The sequence below is a fragment of the Lissotriton helveticus genome, chromosome 2_1 (assembly GCF_964261635.1).
Source record: "Lissotriton helveticus chromosome 2_1, aLisHel1.1, whole genome shotgun sequence".
Lineage (NCBI taxonomy): Eukaryota > Metazoa > Chordata > Amphibia > Caudata > Salamandridae > Lissotriton > Lissotriton helveticus.
Window position 1 is genome coordinate 699021261 of NC_136059.1, and position 23639 is coordinate 699044899.

The following is a 23639-nucleotide window of genomic DNA, read 5'->3' on the forward strand; positions in this document are numbered from 1 at the left end:
AAGTAGAACCACTCATCTTGAAGGCACATGTTCTTTACAACATCTTTGGGGAGTCTGGCACCACCAAATCAGTGAGCACTCTGCTCTTCAAAGTAGCTAAGTGTCAAGAAATTCCCTTGATGGATGTCTGTGAAACAAAAGGTCATTGATAGTCAGGAAAGCTTCTGTCTAGAAACAACTTTGATCAGTGCGAGTGGAGTGTCTCTTCAAGGAGGCAAGAATGTGTGAAAGAAATCAATTAACTGGTGAGCCACATTTCAGCTACAGAAAGGGAATTTAGGGTTCTAGGACAAAGTGGTTTCTAAAAGGACAGAAAGTGACAATTTTATAAAAGTCATATTTGAAAGTATATAAAATAAAATCCATGTTGGCCAATTATTGCTATTTTCCTTAATTATGAAAATGTATGTCTTACCTGTATTTATGTGGAAATATGTTTTTGTACATTGTGCAAGTCCAGCAATGTACAGGCTGACTGCAGCCTCACTTGTATAGTAAGTAGCTCATGGTGCACATTTTAAAATACAAGTATAAAATATTAGTGTAGGCTCAGCTCATATTTCAGTTATACGCATTTAACAGATGGGGACAACTTTTACAGAGTACAATGCCGTCTGATTTACAGAGTGTTCAGCTTAGCATTCCAACTGAAAAAAACAGCTCTAGTTTTCACTTCATAAATCAAAACCTATCCCGGAGGGCTGCCTTTTTGTTTCTTAGTCCATGTCGCATGGTTTGCACCAAATGTTAGTTATGAAGTCCCTCACTGTCGACTTACATTCAGAATTTGGTTTTTTAGACAGCATGAGTGGCCTTTCCACACTTTTCATCTGACTTGTCGAAATACTAATAAAGCTACCACATTTATGATTATATTTATGGGAAAAGCACAGGTAGTTAGGGCCTGCTTGGCAGGCACAAACTGCACAGAGGTCAATAACAATAGCCATCCTGGCCACAGAATTATCAATATATCCAAAGAAGACCACAGCTAAAGGGTGGCTTTCCTTACTGTGCAAGTATCTACATACTGTAAATAGCGTGGGTCTAGATGTACAACTATATTTTGTTTATATTAACGTATGCTTGCAGTTCTTTCCCTCAGTTTTTTCAACTCAACCTGCATCTCATCATTCTTTATGTAACTAACCAAACTGTGAAGTTATAATATCTCATACTTTTCTATTAAAAGCACTATACATATATACATATACATACTGTAGGAAGGGGCACATTCAACAAGAAAGTGCATGGACTAAAGTGAGAGAGACAGCGAGAGAGCGCTCACAATTCGAGAGAAATCACTACGTCGAAGAGGTGGAGAGATGACAGAATGTTAGAGGGCACCCAATGATTGGGAGACATTAGTCACCCAGGCGACAGCTTGGGAGACAAGGGAAATATGGGTTTAAGTTAAAATAGTTATGGTTTCTCACTGTAAATGGAAGTTTTCTCCAAATAATAGAGTGCATTATTTCAGAAAACCTCTTCTCTCTCGCTCTTGCTCTTGAGAGAGAGAGGAAGCGTGAGAGAGAAAACACCATGGGAAACGTGATTTTTAGTTTGTTATGCCAACTTCTATATTGCAGTATCTGCCAGTTCAGTGTGCCTTGTACCTGCATTTTACAAACATATTCGACTAAGACTCCACACATTATTGCCATTATCATCCTCAGTGATGGGCAGTTCAACTTGTACATCTCACTGTAAATGTGTTTTTTAGAATGTGATTTCCATGATGTATTATGTCTATGCAGGTTGTACTTTTGCTCAGATTACAAGTCAGCTAAAAAAAAATCAAGAAGCATCATTTTACTGAGTAGATGCCAATGATAGATGTTTATGATTCTGTTAAGCTACGGTAGGCAGGTTGACCGATTCATGTACCAGCTGTGACCTCTGTACGACATTCAGTACAAGGAGAGCCACGTGGCCCTTCACCACTCAAGAGCCCAAGCCACCTCTAATGCGGAGCGCCAGCGGGACTGTACCAGCCTACAGTGGACGCTCTTCAAGGCCCCTTACACACTGGACGCTACAAATCCTGTCAATGCCATCGTGACCTTAGATGCCTGTCATGCACTGGGATACACTGGTGTTAGTGTGTGAGCATTTAGTAATATTTGGAAGTCTATGCCATAAGCTGCATCCAGCACATTGAGAGTTATTGGACGGTTATTGAGGGTTGAAATAAGACACACAGCCATAAACACTTTATTTTTCAGTTGATGGAATCAATGATAGTTGTTTGAAATTGTGCCCCAGAGTTAAAGTGAATGCATGCATTGGAGTGTGTTGCTGTACTATATGTACAGCTGGTCTCCACAAATGTCTTTTTATGGATGAGCCAGAGCCTATATCACTGTCAAGTATGCGAAGCACCAGTGCGGTCCAATGGGAGTCCCGGAGTCCGAAGAGCGTATGTGTCCATATTGTAAGTATAATGGTTCAGACTAACAACAACTGTACGAAAAGGTTTAAGCTGTTTTCAACCAAATGAGTTTCTGGAATTTAAGGGGTGTTACTGAGTGAGTCACGTAGGAGAAGGCAGACATTGGGCCATGGACACTGTACCAGGCTGATGTTGTTGTATATGTCTCACAATGTGTAGCATGCTATTATCGCCACATTATGATCATTATGTTTATTTATTTAACACACGTAAACAAGGTTTCTTAGTGCGTTAGTGGACACCAAACCAGAGTTCCTAACCTAACAAATGAAACAGGTAAAAGTATAACATGACTATGAATGGGTATGAATTGGAGGCAGGTGGTGAGATACGGAAATCAGTCCGAGTATAACCTGATATTGCTGGTGATTGGCTGGGGACTGCATAATGAGTAAAACACTCATCTGGCGAGATGGCACCCAAATAGGACCACGACAGTTGGAGTAAAAGACCGCTTTATTGGGAGCAGGTGGGAAGTTAATTTCAAGCATATTACAATAATACCAAACTCACCTCACTAATACAAGTGAAAGACCCATCCCCTCCCAACCTTAATCCTCCCCCAAATATGACCAAGTTCCCCGCTAAAGCAATCTCAACATCCACTCCCCTCAAACAGCCTTCCAACCCCTGTCGATTCAACGTACCTTTCGTACTTTGCACCCATGTGTCCCCATCATCTACAACTCCCGGGTAACCACTCAATCCTTCATTATCCAAAACAATACTGCACCCTGTCCCAACAGCAGCAAAAAGCATCAACTGCCCACCTGACATTTCAAAGCGCATTAATGCCCATAATGCAAGCTAGCTACACAGCAAAAGAATGAAGAGAAACCTAGAAAGGGAACACATCTCAGTAATAGAGAAGATCTAAAAGGAAAACCAAAGCATCCTAAAAAAAAAAACTGGGAGAGAAAGGGTCCTGAAAAACGTAAACTACGCTACCAGGACCGCAGCTATAAGTGAGGTCAAAACTGACCTCACCAACACCAGCTGTCACCCTAGCCTCACCTGATCACCCAAACCGACCAACACATGACCTCTTGATCCCTGACATGTGTCACTTGCCAGAAAACCCCAGAGGGATATTTGTGAACATCTTTGCCCCCAGGACCCCATCAGGCGTGACAGCTCACAAATAAGGCCAAGAGAGTGAGAGTAAAAGTCTGCTTTATTGGGAACAGGTATGCAGTTAATGTCAAACATATTACAATATTAACAAACCAACCTCACTAATAGGAGTGCTAAACCTAACCCCTTCCACCCTTAATCCTCTCTCCAAACATGACCAAGTTTTCTGCTAAACCAACTGTTAGAAATGGAGGTCTCCAGTTGGCAGAGTCCGAGTATGGACCCTTATTCCAGTCAGGTTAAGTGGATTACACAGCTAAGATAGCCAATACTCACCCCTTTGGTAGCTTGGCACAAGCAGTCGGGCTTATGTCAGAGGCAATGTGTGACACATTTGTTCAAAACACACACAGTAACACAGTAAAAACACTACAAAAGACACCACACCAGTTTAGTAAAATAACCAATATTTATCTGAATAAAACAAGGCATAAATGACAAAAACCCAACATACAAAACCAAAATATCACTTTTCAAAGGTTAAAAATAGTTCAGTCCAAAGGAAACTATGGATGCGTCACTTTTGTCACAAAGTATCTGGGATGCGCCAAAATCATAGATGAAAACAGGCGCTTGGAAGTTGAGGCAAAACAAAGTGATGCGCTGATTCCTTACTCCCAGGAGAGATAATGCATCAATTCCCTACTGCCAGGGGATGTGATGCGTCGAACTCTGGACACATGGCTGGGTTCCTTACTGCTGGGATACGTCGATGGAGAACTTGGCACACAGGTGCCATGCATTGAAAATACAGACGCACTGGGTTGAGGCAGCGGCGATGATACAGACTTTGCATCGATTTTCCAGCTGCGTGGAAGGTAGTGCATTAATTACTACCGCCACACAGCAGGGCCTGCATCATAGTCAAAGCAGGTGCCTCGGACATCGGAGACACAGTGCTCAGGACTCGACATGCAGCAATCTGTTCAGCCGCACTGCAGGTGCTGAATCGATTCTTCGGTCACACCACGGCTATGCATTGGTTTTTCAAACGCATGGCGGTGCTGTGCCAGGAAAAACAGGCGACGCAAGGATTTTCTTCAGTCCTTTACAACAAAACCACCTCTAAGGTCCCAGAACTGCAACTGGCATCACTTGACAGGTCAGAACTCCCAACAGAGGAGTTATGGGGCTGCAGATGAATTCTTTGATGGCCCTGGGAATTCTTAACAGGAGGCAAGCACACACAAGCCTTTGGAGAACCATGGCAAGCAGGATACAGAAAGCAAAGTCCCGTCCTTTCACTGCTCAAGACAGAAGCAGCACAAGTAGGCCAGCACAACACAGCAACAGCCTCTCAGCAACACCAGAGAGGCAGTTCCCCTTCTACAGCTTCTCCAGCTCCTTTTCTGGTGGAATCTCCTCCTAATCCACAAGTGTTCTGAAGTTAGGGTGTCATAGCCCCAGTACTTATACCAGTTTCTGCCTTTGAAGTAGGCAAACGTCAAAGGAAAGTCTTTTTATTGCACAAGACCCTTCTTTTCCCTAACCTGGCTCCAGACACACTACAGGGGGGTGGACACAGCTTTGTGCGAGGATAAGCGCAACCCTATTCAGGTGTCAGTGACAACTGTTCCCACCACTCTAGCTCAGGAAGACTCATCCGCCTGGTGATGGGCCATCGGGATATGCAAGGCACACCTCAGCTCCCTTTTTGTGACTGTCTAGAGTGAATGCAGTGAGCGCCTAACTGTCACTCTCCCTCAGACATGGATTACACAGGTAGGCAGAGGCACAGAATGGTGAAGCAGGAAAATGCCCACTTTCTAGAAGTGTCATTTTCAAACACGCAATTTAAAAACCAACTTCATTAAAAGATGTATTTTTAAAGTTTGTGTACAGGGACCTCAAATTTCAAATCTCTACCTCTTCCCAATTGGAAGTTACGCTTGTAAGAGGTTACAGGGCAGATCCATTGATAACCTATCGGAGAGATAGTCGTTGCAATAGTGAAACAACGAAATGAACAGTAATTCACTATCAGGACATGCAAAACACACCAATACATGTTCTACCTTTCACATATACTGCACCCTGCCCATGGGGCTACCTAGGGCCTTCTTTAGGGATGCCTTACATGTAGCAGAGTGTAACTGGAAAAAATGAACTTTTAGGGCGGAGCTTGCCTGGCTCCAAGATGGCCACAAAGTAAATCGGTCCGGCAACCCATCCAAACTCCAATATATAATAGAGCAGAAACACCAAATCCTGTAACCGTAACTAATCACTGCCTGGGCTCATTTTTCTGTTGATCATCAGAAAAACCAACTCTTGGGGCTGCAGGGGAGCCAAGGAATGTCTAGGTACGCATCGAGAAGAGTGCGGTGCAGAGGGAGCAAGAAAACCCAACCACAGTGTGAGGTGTGCCCTGCGGCTTTGCAGTGATTGTATACTTCTAAACTGGAGGTGAGCAGAGCGTGCCTGAGGCAGAAAAGGAGACCACTCTGCTGACCGAGGTGGCCTCCGTGTGCCGTTCTCTCTGGAATTACCCTCTCCCCCCTTCGGGATCAGGGTTTGAGGACTGAGATCTCGCCCCACGCCTGGCTTCTTCAGACAGCAGCCTGCACGTCACGGAAGCCTTGGTGCAACGGCTGCAGGAAGATTGGCCTTCCTTCCTCTTGTGATCAGCAATTAAGGAGCAGGACTTTGCACTCACTTGCTTCAGACAGAGACCTGCATGACTTGATTTGGAAAGTGAAAAAAATACAGAAAGAGCAGTGTACATTGAAATTGAGCACTTCTATTGACTCACTAGATCTGTGAAGACTGGAGAGGACTCCAGTCGATGTGGAGGCGGGGGACTCCTTTCTGCCTCTCTTTGACTGCAGCGCACGAGGCGACACATTACCACTGGTAGTAGGGGTGCATAAGACTACGGAAGTGCCTCCGCAAAGTGACAAAAAAACTCTGCGGAGTACCACAAGTGGCGGAGTGCAGTGCGGATTGCCACCCGTGCTGGTCTTCCTGCTGCTCAGGTAGAAATTCTACCCGAGCAGCAGCTCGCGTACTTACTGTTTGCAAGTGGGGAAAAAACTCTGCTGCACTATGTAAAGTGGAGCTTTCTGCACTCCACAAGGTCTGCGGAGTGCAGAAGACTCTGCGAACTGATCGGAGTTCCCTGCCCAGGCCTGGTGATATGGAGGACTGGTGTTCATCGCTAGCTACAGTAGCCACCTGGCACAGACAGGAACAATGGGAAAAACAGACAAGGTACGATCAAAACTGCAATTTGGTACTCGCAAGACCACTAGACAGAGGGACCCAGAGGCGCAATTGGCAGAATAGGAACCAGACACTTCAGAATCCTCGACGAATCCTGATCTGAAACAAATGCTTACCGCCATGCAGCGAAGCCTAACGGAAATCGATGGCAAGATTGATGCCCTAATGTTCAGAGTGGACCAAATGACGGAACAGCTGGACAAACACAATGAGAGGTTAGATAATGTGGAACAGAGGGTATTCAATGTTGAAGATACACTGAAGACAGGAATGACTAAAACAAAAAAGCAGATAAATCACTCCATAACCTGCAGATTAATGCAGAAAATTTAGAGTTGCGCCCCAGGAGGAACAATATCCGAATCGTGGGTATAACAGAATCCACCAATATCCAGAATATGGAGAAACACGTAGAAGACCTTCTTTGCACCCTGCATTGGAGAGGCACGTTCTCATGAATATTTGTTGTGGAACGTGCGCACCGGTCCTTGGCGCCAAGACCGGTCCTGGGAGCCGGAACCAGACCAATATTAGCGCGGCTTCTGAACTACAGAGACCGTGATGTAGTACTACGCATGGCACGTGAACTGAAATCCCTCCAACATGAGGGCTCTGCACTCTCTTTATACCCGGATTTCACTCAGCAAGTACATGACACCGGTCAGCTCTTTCTACCAGTCAAGAGGCAACTGCATGATCTCCAAATAGAATACAGAATGCTGTATCCTGCAAAACTCATTACTTCACAGACCCAAAACAAGTAACGCACTACCTTAAGCAGAGAAGGACATCAAGACCATGCCAAAATTCCCCTCGCACAACACTGCGGACAAAGACCCACTACAAGATGATGACAAACAATGATAGATATTACATACTCCTGGCTCGGCCTTGGACTGTGGATCAGTGTGCAGCACGCTGTAAGAGGCAATTGAGGTTTCATATGTTGGAAGGTGCTTTGCATGACATGCACTTCCCAGTGAGATATTGGTCATTGCCCACTTAGAAGGCAATAGGGACTTATGGTAAGACGGTTTCGACTTAAATTTTAAAACAACTGGAGCTTTGTATCCAGCTGTGGACTATTGTGACGCAACAATACTGTAGAGATCTGGGTGATGAGACTGTTATAATGGTTACTTTGCATGTGGCAAAATATTTTGTACTTAATAAGCCTTGCATACCCTGTAGGACTGGCGGGTGGGGGGCATAGTCATTTGTAAATGTTGTTGATGCCACTATTTTAAATGAGGATGGGAAGGTGCCCTGGGTCAGGGGATATCTACTCCCATGTTTTTTTCACTGTATTCAGTCTATAGGTTCAGGATGAGTCCCTTTATGGGCTCACAGGGTAGGGAGGGGTCAAGGTTCAGCCAGGCAGGTGTTCTATTCTAATTGTGTGGGAGGGATATTGTTGGGGTTTTTGATCTGTTTACTTTTACTAAAATATGTGAAATTACTACTGGACTGATCAACATCAGCACCCACATTATGCAACATCATGTAAAATGGCACAGGCCATGACATAGAGACGCAACAGATGACCACACAGGTACGATTATTCACATGGTACATTAGAGGTCAGAATGGTTGTGGCATATTTTAGGAGACACGCAGTGCAGGTGGTGTTTGATACATAATAGAAGTTTGTTAACTTCACAGTGGCTCCGAGGGCAATTCCCTGCTGTAGGATTCACATTGCACGCAAGAGGTGTATTAATATGGATTGACAGAAGATCTAAAATCCAGATACAAGAGTTGTTTGCAGATCCAGGGGGTAGATATATTATTGCACGGTGCAACATGGGGTCGTGGGAAGCGGTCCTGGTGAGGGAGTATGGTCCATATGATTATGACCCTCAGTTTTATGATGCATTAAGAGAGTGGTTAACACACTGAAGCTCATTACAACAGATTTTGGGGGGGAGTACTGCATATTAGATCCTACTCTTGATCGACCCGTCGCCCATCATCTGCAGTGGGAGACAGCAGGGACTTAACAGTGATGCTAAACCTTGTGGATATATGGAGATAGCGTAAGCCTCAAGGGTCCGGATACACACACTACACAGCAACGCACAACACACATACTTAAATAGATTACTGGCTAATCTCCCAAAACTTAACAACGCGGGTTCAGAAATGCGAACCACTGCCGTAAACATACTCTGATCACTCACCTATAGTGCTTGACCTTGTTCTAAGGGGACAGAAGGTAGCACCATTTACATGGAGGTCCCCTCTACTTTTTACTAGATCAGGTTTTCAGGACAGAACTGGTGACTGCGATAGAAGACTTTTTTCTTTATAACGTGGGGTCAGTAGAGAGCTTTGCTACAGTTTGGGAGGGAGACATTCAAGGTCTTCATTAGAGGCATCACAATTTCTAAACATGCTGGCGTTTTGGGGTCGCTAAGAGGCAGACTCTCCATCCTAGAAAAGGAACTAGCATCACTGGAGACCAGACATCAGAACACTGAGGAGGAATGCTTACTGGGCAAAATCCAGACCAAAATAATAGATTTCCACGAGACAGCCACTAGTGAATTGGTGCATATGGATAAATACGCCATGGCTCGTATCTATTGGGAGGCTGAGCACCCCAGGGCAACCTAGCGGCCCTCATGAGATGCAAGCAAGACTTAGGTAAGAATATGGTACTACTGAATGAACATGGGGAGCGGAAGCAAGATGAGATTTGCGTAGCAGGAAGGTTTCATAGATACTACACCGATCTTTATAGCACAAGAATCATCCCTGACAAAGCAGTAACAATGGATTGCTTGGAGCATATTGCTATGACATGGCTTACAAATGAACACACGGAGCACCTGATGGCCCCACTGTGAGCAGAGGAAATAAAGGCAGCACTGACAGGAATGCAATCTGCTAAGTCTCCGGGAATGGATAGCCTCACCGTCTCCTTTTATAAGGTGTTTCACGAACCACATTTGATCAACCTCTTTGAAGAAATAGTGTCGGTGGGCACTATGCCCCCTACTACGCGTGAAGCGCTGATTATTACCTTACTAAAGCCAGGCAAGGACCCACTGGACTGTGCCTCATATGGACCTCTCTACCTATAAAACATAGATACTAAATTATACTCTAAGATTCTAGCTAACAGACTTGCTCCATTGCTTCCCGGAGTGATAAAGCTGAAGCAGTCTGGATTTGTCCCGGGGCGGAGCATTACGTCCAATCTTCAAACCTTTTTTACGCCATTGCAGGAGATTAATCCAGAAGTGAAGGCCGCTGCTGTCTTCTTGGATGCAAAGAAGGCCTTCAACTAAGTCGAAAGGGCCTTTATGCGCTTGGTACTCCGACGTATTGGGGTAGGTCAGGTTTTTCTAACCTTAGGAAATATATAAGGACCCTGTGGCAAGAGTACCTATTGGAAACACTGTATCTCCATTGCTACAGATATCAAGGGGCATCCGGCAAGGATGTCCTCTGTCACCCTTACTTTACGCTATGGTAGCGGAACCATTGGCAACCGCCATATGCGAATATCATGGACATAGAGGCATCCGCTTCTCCGGATATAAACTCACTGTCTCTGCAAAAGTAGATGACTCACTACTATATATTTGAAATCCAGAGGAGAACCTATTGCCTGTACTCAGAGAGGTGGTAAGATATGGGGCCCTCTCTGGACTCTGAACTAACTGGAGTAAATACATTGTATTTCCCCTTACTCTAGCAACTCACTCAGTTTCTCTTGAGTTCCCATTAACTGGACTTCGGACTTGGCCCAATATCTGGGCATACAAATTCATACTGACCCTATGATGGTCATCAGAGATAATTACCGGAAGGTATTCTGTAAACTTCTAGAAGACATTGACCACTGGATCCGGCTCCCATTGTCCTTAACAAGGCGTGTAGCCATCAGAAAATGGTGGTTCTTCCTAGATTTTTATTTCTATTTCAGAATATTCCGATCCTATTAACATGCTCATTCTTCACCTCATTACGATCCAGCCTCATCAAATTAGCATGTGCCTGGAAACAACCACGAGCAGGGTGGGCAACACTCACCATGCCATACGACATGGGGGGGCTCAGCGCACCGAACTTCGAATTGTACTATAAAACAGCACAAAGCTCCTTTGCTCATTATTGGATACAAGGCCCAGAAGCAGCGGCACCTGCCACTCTACCTCAGACACTATTCTCTGCTCCCAAAAGGCGTTATGGTTGTTTTGACTCACTAAATACCATTGTATACGTTTGGTGGAATATTCCAGAGAAGCAGGCGGGTTCACTCCTGTATTCATCCTACATCCTGATAGATTGGTGAGCGTGGTTCTAGCCTGGGGCAAGAACGTGGGGTAGTCATGGCCCTGAAGACTCTATGAGTCACATATATGGGGGCTTTTTCACGGCAGAAACGGCCAAGAGTTGGTAAATGCGAAGAGCAGAGGCAGAATCCACCACGATTATGACCTGTTTCCATTTTATCAGAGTTCGATATTTATGACCTGTTTCCATTTTATCAGAGGTCGAAATTTACTACGCACAACTTTTGGAGTTGATATGTTAGAACCCCCTTGCCGATACTATCCTGCATAATAAAAGAAGAGGACCCCACAAGCTAGTTACTAGGCTGTACTCAGCGGCTCAGGAGGCTCACAGACCAACCATGACAAAGGCGAAACAGGAGTGGCAATGGGAATTGGGCATAAATATAGATGACAAAAGCTGGAGATACTTCTGTGCTATGATCAAAGAGATATCACTAAATGAGCGACATAGGTTAATACAGTTTAAGTACATCAACAGGATCTACTACACCACCTGAGAGGTTACACAGGTATGGGCTTCAGAATGCAGTGGCATGCCACAGATGTACTGAGCAAACAGCTAACTTCATACATGTTGTCTGGCACTGTCTGGAAATACTCACTTTCTGGGAGGTGATCTTCCGGGAATTAGAAAGTATAAAAGGCATCACCCTAGAAGTAGACCCCTTTATGGCTCTAATGGGGTACACAAAAGACATTGGGAAAGCCCACCTTAGGATGATAGCAGTGGGATTGCTGTTGGCCAAAAGTTGAGAAGCATTCAGCCTCTCGGGTGGGAACCCAATGATAAAGCATGCCAGCAACTAGGTTGGTGGGTGAGGGTTCTTCTTAAAAAAGGAATATTTTTCCTTTTGTTTCTTCCATCTAAGCAGTGATGTAAATATGGTATTGCGCCTTCTTTGTTGATTGAAGCAATGAGATGGGCCAAAGGCATGGCAAAGGGACATGACTTATTCACAGTCCGAGGTTATAACAAATTACTCCCACAACGGATTTAGCCCAAAAACATCTGGGAAACTTATTGTGCTTACCTAGTAGGGAATGAGACAGGTGAACCAGGGGGATCATACACTTAAAACTCATGACACGCCCGTACTAACATAACCCGGGCCTCTTGCCTCGGAACATGCTCACCAGCAACAGGACCTGGTGTCCCCAGGATACACAACTTTGCAGGAAGGTAGTCACCTGATAAAACCAAATCAAATAGACAGCACAACATTTGGGTACTCTTTTTAAGTGGCCACAGTAATGTACACTGAATGCATCACAGTGAAATATGGCAACAGGATGTCTATGTCAGGAAAATCCTGTGTAAAAATGTAAAAGATAGTCATATGTAGTGTGTGATGTCCAGTAATTTGCCCTACTTGTCTACTTTCACTAATAAATAAATAAAAAATAAAATAAAATAAAAAATTAACTCAAAAAATGTAGAAAACAAACACATAATTGAACCTGTAACTTATTCACCCAAAAACCCTAATATCCATCAAGTAATAATCGTTGTCAAAAAAGGATAAGTGAACACCTACAAACATTCCCATTCGCAAAAAGGCCTCACGTCTATTAACCTTATGGTGTGCCTTCTCAGTAGCTGAATGTTTTGATCCCCCCCCATACCCTATTAATTTTGTCCACACAGTATGAGTACCAGCCGATGACCTTGCATTTCAGAAGCTTCAAAAGACCCAGACCTGATTACTTATCTTGGTCTTCTGAAAGCAGAATGTCCAGACACACTCAAGCATAAATGAGCTCTAATAACCAGGGTAATAACTGATTCCAATTCATACCACTCTTGCCCCACCATTTTACACTAAAGCAATCAGATCCTAAGCCTAACCAGGTCCAAAGTGATGATTCTTACTTGCTTCTCGGCCCAAAGAATAAAGGATTGTCTGATTATCCATATAGAAAAAATGCATGCAGAGGCCCAGCAACGCAGCCTGCATAAAAAGACTTTTATTTTTAAGAACTATTAAATAAAGAACAGATATAATGCAATCAACTCCTGCCACTTTGTCTAAAATATAAAAACTACCTAGTTGTTGGCGATTTTAATATCCACTATGAGAAAATGGATGCTCGGGGAGCTTCCTAGTTGGAATATGACATGGAGATTCTTAACCTTAAGCAGTGGGTAGTGGGCCCCACTCACACAGCTGGCCATACACTGGACCTACTTTTTACCAACATTCAATCCACCAACATAAGTGAGGTCCAGCCCCTATCCTGGTCGGACCATTCTCTTATATCTTTTTCACTTGATCTTCCCGGTAAATCTCTGAAACCCAAGGTAGTCCCTCAGATCTCCAAACGAGCTTGGAGGTTAGTTAATGAATCCAATTTTGAGAATCATTTTCAAGAGGCCAATTTTAAATTCCTGGAGGATTCCTCTGTCTGTACTGATGTCACCTTACTAGACGCTGGAATATTGCAAACATTAAACAAACTAGACCCGATGCGGGAATCTAGAAAAAAAACATAACGGAGAAATGGTATACCCCTCATCTAAAAAATCTTAAAAGGGAATGTCAAAAATCTGAACATCTTTGGAGACAGTCCAAGGACAGTGAAGCTAGTCTAAACTATGTCCTTAAACGGAAGCTGTATATTCTTGCCATCAAAAATGCAAAGAAGAATTATTTCACTCAGCGTATCCAAGAAAATAGTAACTCAGCTAAGGAACTGTTTAAAATAGTGAAGGAGCTTAGTAAACCATCTAGCATTTCTCAAATACTCACCCCCTCGGCTGAGGCTTGTGACCGTATTAGCACCTTCTTTGCTGAGAAAATCAAGAAAATTTACTCTACTTTCACCCCCCAACATATTCACAGTAACACAGACATTCCTCCCAATACTGTGATTTTATCAGAAGTATTGACAGCTTTGCCAGACTTGGGAATTACACCTCGCTTAACTGGTTTTGAACCACTTTCAGTGGACGAGGTCCTAGCAGCCATGAACACAGTTAAATCTGGCTCCCCCTCGGACCCTTGCCCCCACTTTGTGTTTTCAAAAATTGCGTCCACGCTCTGTCCCCTGATCACACAACTTTTCAATAAATCATTAAGTACTGCCATCTTCCCTGATGCTTGGAAGCATGCCTCTGTGATCCCCCTTTTGAAGAAAGCTGGATCTGATATTCTCAATCCAGAGAATTATAGACCCATCTCCCAGCTTCCTTATCTCTCCAAAGTTCTGGAGAAATTGGTCAATGTACAACTGACCAGGTACCTAGAAACTAACCTCCTCCTGGATCCCTCCCAGACGGGCTTCAGAGCCAATAACAGCACCGAGGCAACATTGCTGGCAGTGTCGGACAGTATCAGATCCTCCACCGATCAAGGCGGTGATCCTCCACCCGTCAGCAGCGTTTGACACGGTATCTCACAGTTGTCTGTTGAACATACTTCGGAGCAAAGGAGTCCAATCCACTGCATTGAGCTGGTTGCACTCTTTCCTGAGCAACCGCACTCAGGCAGTACACATGGGCCAGTTCCATTCAGGGCCCAATTCCATCGGCTGCGGGGTCCCCCAGGGTGCCTCTTTGAGCCCCACTCTTTTCAATGTCTATATGTCATCTCTCGGCGACATTGGAAGGAATTGGGGCATTGGCATCTGCTCTTATGCGGATGACACGCAGCTGATGGTGGCCCTGGATGAGAGGCCTGATATAACTAAAACCAAGTTACATGACTGCCTCTCTGAAATGGCCCAGTGGATGCATTCGCACTGCCTAAACTTGAATGCAGGAAAATCTGAGATTCTTCTGTTTGGTGGTGCCAAACGGGTGTGGGATGCTACGTGGTGGCCACCCTCATTGGGTTTGGCCCCCACTCCAAAACAACATGCCAGGAATTTGTGAATCATCATGGATGATGTCTTGTCCATGAAGGATCATGTGCGATCCCTCTGTGGCAAGGGTTTCGCCATCTTAAAACTTCTTGCTAGGTTATTTCCCCTGGATACCTCTGGACTGCAGATGCTCAGTCACACAGGCCCTATTGGTTAGTCGCTTAGACTATGGCAATGCGCTGTTTGTAGGGATGAATGAACACCTGTTCTCTTGCTTACAGGTTCTGCAGAATCTGGCGGCCAAACTCATTTGCAACAAAGGCAAGCTAGACTCGGCATCGGTATGTTTAAAGAGACTTCATTGGCTCCCGATGCATCAGAGGGCTGCCTTTAAATTGCTCAGCCATGCCCATAGGGCTCTGCATAAGACTGGTCCCACTATTCTTCAAGGGAAGTTAGAATTTTATGTCCCTACTAGGAACCTACGTTCATTTCAATCGGCATTGGTTAGGAACAAACGTATCTATAAAGCTAGAACAGGTGGTCGCTCCTTTTCTTACCTGGCAGCAAAATGGTGGAATGAACTTCCTATTGACTTGAGCCATACTACAAATTATCTCCAGCTTCGAAAAAAGTTGAAAACCCACCTCTTCCCCAATTTTTAAACTTTCTCAGTATCAGTCATCAGTAGTTCCTGCTTGGTATAAGCGCCGTGATATCCCTTTGGATGAGTGTTGCGCTCTACAAAAACCACAAATAAATAAATAAAACAGTTGCCAGCGCCCAATTTTCCCAATGTCCTGGACCTCAAAACCTAATCTGTGCACCTCAGAGGCTGCCCCGATATGAAAATAGTGAATGCCGTATCATGAAGGATTTTTAACCAACGACCATAGTGCCTTCCGCAAGACAATCATTAGCTGAAATGCTGTAACTCACTTGCAATCTAAATGTCTGAAAATCATTTCCGTGTCGAACACTTCTTGTTGTTTAAACATTGGCCACTGTTCTACTGGACAAAGTGGCCCATAATTTTATCGCACTTTGATCTGTTTTGCACCTATGTAAGAAAAGAAACATCAGTTCATCTCTGCATTTAACTTTCTCATGTGTGATATACAAAAAACTGGCCGATCTCAACAATTCAGAAACTCTAAAAGTCCCATAAAAGAGACACAACATGCATCATTTAAATAAGGAACTTTTGTATGTAGAAAAACATAAACCATCTTAAAGCTGCAGAATGGAAGCAAATAGTTCAGCTGAAAATGTGTCCCTCCATTTCTGTCTATTACCACGTCCCTCAGCCCAGCATTGTAACATTCTCCTACCTATTTCATCTACAGTAAGATCATGTCCCCAAAACATTTTGACATAGAAAACCACACCTGCCAATTTACAAGCTAAGGTATCATCAGATAAACGTCTATCAATTAAACTTAACAAGTTACTTACCTTTGGCAACGCCTTATCTTGTCATCACTCTATATAGCCACAGATTCCTTACCTTAGAATTATCCCCAGGCATCAGACTGAATGCGGAAAGTTTTTGTGAGCAGTACCCTTGTGAACTTGTAGGTGGTGCTGTAATGCTCAGCGTTGTGTTGTCGGTGTCGCTCGCACTGGAAGGGATGTGCATCGTGCCCATACAGGTGCCCCCCCAATTTGTTGATGTCAGTTTCTTTCTGCGACTTTCCACACCAGGAGTGTGGATCCACTAAGAACACTGATAGATAACATGTAAATTAGTAAAATAAGTTAAGTTTATATATTTAAATATGATGTTAAAACATGTCTTATTGTCATTTACAGTTTTCCCCTGACGAAGGTCCTGATAGGTCCGAAATGCATTGGGTTTAATAAACTGCTTGAACAGAACCTTGCTTTTGTACGTGTTTTTGGGAAGAAAGGTTCGGATGGCCGACCAAAACATGAGAAACTTGGAAAATTGCATTTCCTTGCATGAGGGTGTGGCTTGAAAAAGGATAATGAAATAAGAGGAAGTAATATTGTGCATGAAAACAAGGATTGAAAAATGAAGCGAAGAAAATGACAGAATAAGTAAATTGATGCAAATGCAGTTTTGAAAAAAATGCTGTTGCCACTGGATTGGGGCTAAAACGAAGCCCCATAATTTTGGTGTTTAGTCCACTAAGAACACTGACATATGGTGTGGAAAACTAGGGCACTGAAAGGGGAACAGCCTTGACCTTAGAAATCTGTTTGCAGAGCCGGTAGGAAGGGTGGGCCAGTAAGGAATCTACGGCTAGGTATTGTCTCGACCAGACAACGCGTTACCAAATGTAAGTAACTTGTTCATTTAATAGAGACATCTACCTGCTGATTACTTACCTTAGAATAGATACCCAAACAATAGCTTCCCAGCTTCACCACATGATTTAAGCCAGAAAGTTCTGCAGGACTGAACAGGCAAAGTGCCCATCCCGACAGACCTGACTGTCCAGGCAGTAGTGTTTGGTGAATGTGTGCAGCGAGGCCCACATTTCTGCCTGGCACATATCCAGGACCAGAACTCAACATGTTAACGCAATGGTCACAGTCTTTGCTCTGTAGAATGAGCATGCAAACCATCAAGGAGTTGCTTCTTGGCCAATATGTAGCAGATTTTTATGCAGATCATGAACCATCAGAAGATGGTCTATTGTCTGCATGGAGTTCCCTTTCATGGCCCTGACAACTCCCACGATCAGTTGATTGTCCACCTGGAACAGGTTTGTGCAGTCAAAGTAGAACAACAATTGTCTTTTGGGTCCAGCCGGTGGAGTCTCTCCTTTTCCTTGGATGGATGAGGCGGAGCATAAAAGGTAGGCAAAGTGATTGACTGGCCTATGTGGAGGGGGTTACTACCTTCAGCAAGAAGGATGCTAGTGGCTGAAGGACCAGTTTTTCAGGGAACACGGAGATCTGGAGAGGCTGAGAGAAAAGTGCATGTAGCTCACTGACTCACCGGGCAAATGTATTTTCCACCAGAAAAGTCATTTTGATGATAAGGAGCCTAAGAGGACAAAGGGAGTGCACATTAAAAAAGTAAGACCACATGAAGGTCCCATTTAGGCATAGCAAATGGAGCTGGGGGGAACATCTGTTGTAGTAGACCTTTAAAGAACCTATTTACAATGGGGGACTTAAAGAGAAAGAAGTGATGTGGCAGCCACAGAAGGGTGAGATGGCACATAAATAACTATTCAAGGTGCTTTTGTGGTGCTAGAGTAAGGATAAACAAAAGAGCCTGGGAAAGGGGAGCAGATAAGACATCAGTCAGTTTATCAGTATACCATGCCACAAGTTTATTACAATGGCCGGCATATAACATCTTGGTGGAGGGATGCCAGGTTGCCAAGATAACATTGCAGACTGTGGGCAGGTGGAACGCTATTAACTGTTGCTGCGCAAACTTCACCCATGTAGGTGGAGCGTTGACAGGTTCCGGTGGAGAACCCTCCTCTTGCGCTGCGACAGAAGATGCTACCAAATGGTCAGTCTGATGGCCATGCTCACAAGCTCTGGACACTAAACTCTCCAGGCCCAGTCCGGACCCACAAGAACAACGGGAGCCCTGTTATTCCTGAATTTCTTAAGAAATTGGAGAAGGAATGTGTTAGACCTGGCCCGGCTTGCATGGTCATCTCGGAACTTTTTGCCTTCCCCCTAGTTTTTTTTATAGACTTACCTTAGGAACCCCCCCTTTTTAGGGGACATCCCCTCCATGGTAGGAAATGCATATGCCATGTGTGGTGTGAGAGGAAAATAATAAATGTTGTGCAATGGTGTACGCGGCTTTATTTTCACCATTGCAGAAACTTCACTTTTAAAATGGATGCCATTGCTGTGTGCTTGTGCCGCCTGCCTGAGGTGGGTTGGCGGTCTAGTATGTGAAGTGACAAGGTGCTCTACACTTCCCCCACAGTGACAGTTGAGGCTGGAACTGCCAGGGACCTCCTAGACGCTTCCAGCCCTTTCTGGTAGGTGGGAGGAGGGGTGTATATGTAGAGCAGTAGAGATCCCATGTGCTCAGACTAAACATGGACTTGATTGAGAGGGGACATTCTGCAAGGAGGTACCACCGTAAGGGCCTGTGTGCTGGCCCCTGAGCCCACCTGGACCCCTATGCTGTCCACAGGGCATGTGGGAGCCTTTACTGGAGGGAAGACTGCTATGTCAGGAGAAGTGCCACTTTATGGGAAATGACTGCTTCTAGGAGCTGGTGTTCTGTACTGATGAGTGCCCACTGTCTGCTGATCTTGCCCAGCCTTGCCTGCCTGCTCTGCTGCCCTAGCGCCACGTGAGACCTATACTTTGACTGCCTGTATTCCAAGGAGGTGAGGAATGTGGGCACTACTTCCTTGTGTGGGACTCGCCAGCCCCCTAGCGCCTTGTGAGGGCTGCAGCTTTATTTGGTGGGACCTGCTGCGTGTGCTGCCAGAGAGAGCTGGTTATTGTCAATACAGCACTGTGCTGCTAAACCACTATATATGTAATTCACCACATTGTTGCTGTGCTTGATTCGGTGAGACCCTGACGGCATTCCTGGGACCTAGCGCCTTGTTGGCACCATCTCCTGCCCCTGCCCAGGAGAAGAAGGTGCATGGGTCCTGTAGCGCTGTGCTGCCAGAGTGCTATATTCGCTTTGACTGTTCTCTGCTTGCTGTCTAGCGTCTCGGGAAGTGCTACAACTGTTTTCCAGCCCCAGGACTCTTAGTCCTGCATTCCTGGACTTAGCGCTGCAACTTTACTCCTGCATGAGGAGAGCACTTTATCAATACTGCCCACCTGAGAGACAGCTACTTCCAGGGAGTGGTGACAATCTTTGCAACGTGTGTGCATGTATGAGGTTCGCCCTTCTGACTTGGGGCCTACTGCATTTCTATGCTCAGGGTAATCCTGCCATGATATTCATGCTCTTATGCTAATGAGAAATGCCCAAATGATGCCTAATGTACCTGCAAAGATTCAAGCCTAAGGTGTTTATACCCCAGGATTGGTGCCTATTGTATTTGATGGTGCCTAATGCCATGATGTATGCCTAATGTGTCTTTACCCTAATGATATTGCATTTATGCCTCATCTGTTTTACTGCATAAGGTGGCTGCAGGCTAATGCTATGCGTAATGTGTTTCAAAACCTGAGGTGGAGGCCTGATGTTCTTTTTCCCCCAACGCTTATACTGTTGGTGTTCTGCCTAATGATTATTCCCCATGCTAAAGGGACTTATGCAAATGCGATGTTGCATCAATGCTTATGATTATAGCACTGCTAATGTGCATGCTCAATGAGATGTTCACAGGTCTGTGCCTTTTGCAGATGTTCCGGGTAATGCTCTATGGTAATGATAATGTTTTTCCCCAAGGCCTGACAATGTCTTTATGCCTAAGGTGAGGCCTCCTTGCCTGCAAGCATGTTTTCTTTTCAGGCCTAATGCTTCCCTCTTAAGGCCTACATGTCTGGTTTGATGCCTAATGTATTGTTCACGTTTTCAGGTCCAATTTGACAGTAGGCATAAGGTGTTGATGCATGCTTACTGCTATGATGTTTTTTTCAGACCTGATGTTTTCACTCCAGGCCTCCTGCAAACAGGACTCATGCTAAGGAATGGTATGCCTAATGTGTGCCCATGCTTTTAAGCTACTAAAGACGCCTCCTGAAAATGTTTAGGGCCTATTGTCATGCCATGAAGATGTGTATTCATGCCTAATGCTTTTCCCCTGAGGGTTGCCGTGCTGATCTTAGGCCTCATGGACTTATACTGACGTACTGCATAACATGCTCTATGTCTGACCAGATGTGTTCATTTTAGGCTTCATGTTTATGCCCAAAAGGACGTCTAGTGCATATGATGATGCCACTGTCCAGGTTTAATGCTTTCATGCCATGTTATGAGGCTTCATCTTCCTGCTAATGATTTATGCCGACTAATCTGCATTGATGCCTGACCTAATGTGGTTATGCCCAAAGCTTCCTGTGTTGGTCCACTTGGTTTAGGCTACTGTGTTAATGCTAATGCTTTTATGCTTTGTGCTATGCATTGTTGCTAAGTTTTATGCGGATGTGAAATTATGCTCACATGTTCCTGCCTGAGCTCAAGTGGCTGATGTTACAGCAGTATTGCTGCCCTCATTAGTATACTAGTAAGTACTGGCTGGGGCACATTTAATCCTGTCGGTTTTACATTCATCTTTATACCTTGTGATGGTTATGGCAGCGGCCTGATTGGCTCTGCCCTATAAGTAGTCCCCCATGTAAATTGCTACCCAGTGCCAGTTGGCACATTGTGTATGCAACTGTGATTACGTTCTGATGTGTTCATTCTACAATACACATGCTGTTTTTCACCTAACCTGGTGTGGAGTCTCTTTTTGTAGTGTGCCTTGCGTGTTACCTGTGTGTGCTGCGTGGATGCTTTACACATTTCACCCAGAGTTTGGCCCACCCGCTGTGCACCACGCTACCCGTTTCTAACATTGGGGTTCAGCGGTGGGATAAGACTTGTGTTTGCGCAGTACCACAGCGACAACGGGTTGTACTGCAAACTGAGCATTTAAAGTATTCACAGGTTTTTGGGATTATTGTTTTTACCCGAGTGTGCTTTCCTCCTGAAAGTGGTGTTTTTGAATTGTGTTCAACTGTTGCACTGTGTGTGTGTCCCGGGTGTACGATAAGGAATGCCTTGGGGAGTACACGGAGCGGGAGGTGATGGAACTCTACAGACATAGAGGGATACCCCCAGTAGGCAACATTCACAGGAAGTTGTTTCTCCATGACGCCCTCAGGGGGGAACCCTTAGAGCCCTGTGGGGACCTTTCAGATTACCCCTCAGCATATTTTAAGGGTGGATTTGGTGGAGACCAGAAGGAGGACCTCGAGTGTGAGGAGGAATCGAAGAGTGAGGGTTACTGGTCCAAAACCCTGGAGGGTGGTGACACTGAGGAGGAAGATGATGACAGGGCGGAGACGCCAGTAGCTAATGAGGACACCATAGACAGGGAGTCCCGTGCTGGGTCCAGTCCCGGGGGCACTGCCCCATCCCTTTCCCTATTCCCAGAGGAGCGGGTGGATAGGAGGGAAGAAAGGGAACACCAGCTTGCTTTAGAGAGGCTCAGTTTAGAGCACACCAAGGAGATAGCACAGCTGAGGGTGCAAGAGAAAAAGCTGGAGACTGAAAAGGTCCTTGCACAGGAAAGGATGGCTGAGGCTGAAAGGGCCTTTGCCAGGGAGAGACTAGCTCAGGAGGGTAGGTTGTCCCCTGAGACTGGTTTCAGGAGTCTGGATTCACCAGTGAGGGTGGGATCCAGTGGTGGCAGTGAGAGTGAATCTAGTGCAGGGAGTCCCACTCCCAGAGCCCGAGAGAGAGTGCCTGATTCCCAGGAAGAGGGGACAGGTTGGAGTTCAAGGGCAGGGGAAAACTGTCCCACCAGTCCTGGGGGGAGTTTCGGATGTGTGTTGAACTGCATTGGAGGATTGGGTGGTGGGTAGCGCAGTGAATGACTGGGAAGGGCTTTTCCATGTAGTTATCAAGGAACACGTGCTAAGGATTGGTTCCCAATGTTGCGTCACCACCTGTTACAGTGTGGGTTCTCAGACCGAAGGGAGCTTGCACAGGAGGCAGACTTCTGGGTGAGTGCCAGAGAGTCTGGGAGGGCATTGGGGAGTGATCCTGAAGGGAGTGTTGCAGGGATCTTCCAACCCAGCGAGGTGGGAGAGGTGCTGAATAGCCCAGCTAGGTCCCAGGGTAGTGAGAGGGTTGTAGGGACTCACGTCCTATCTACAGGAAGGAGTGAGACGGGGAGGTATCCCGAGATGCCCCAACCTCAGTCTCAGGGCCTGGAGAGTTCCATAAGGGAACCCCAGGTTGGGAGCCTAGGCTGTCCTGATAGGCCATCCATTGAAGGGGAGCCCCTAGTGTCAGGGGAACCAGGGGCGTCTGTAATCAGAGCTCCAGAGGTTCTGGGGTCTGCTCAGCCACAGGGCTTAGATCCTGGGTTGGGAGGAGAGGGACAGGTACTGCCTGACCTGGCGGGTGGACATCTGTAAGGAGTGTCCCCCCAGAATTGTCTTCCAGGGATACTTCTCCAGTTGGGAGGATGCGGAACTCTGGGAGGGGGTGCAGGGGGAGGAAGGATTCGCCTCTGGCACCAGCTCAGCCACAGGGCTTTAATCCTGGGTTGGGAGGCCAGGGATAGGTACTGCCTGACCCGGCGGGTGGGACATCTGTAAGCAGTGTCCCCCCAGAATTGTCTTCCAGGGGTACTTCTCCAGTTGGGAGGGTGTGGAACTGTGGCAGGGGGTTCAGGGGGAGGGAGGACTTGCCCCTGGCACCGGTGCAGCCTAAGGGTTTTGACCCTGGGTTGGTGGAGCAGTTGCAGGGTCACGGGCCTGGACGAGTGAGAGAGTGGTGGTCTGATGGTGCTCCGCAAAGGAGGAGAGGGCGGAACCCCAGAAGGAGAGGTTGAGGGAGGAGACCCTCGCCCCGGATGGTTGGTCAGCCTGAGGGTGCGAACCCCAGGTGGGAGGACCGGTGGCAGTTTAGAACTGCACAGAGGAGAAGAAGAGTGGTCAACGGGTACTACGGGCCTGGGGCTACTGCCCCCACTCTGTGAGACAGCACGGGCCAGAGACATCTGTATGGCCTAGGGGCCGGTCCTAGCCGCAACTGACTAGAGAGTGCCAGTGGGGTGGTTTAGTTGGTCCGGGGAGGTTTGACGGAA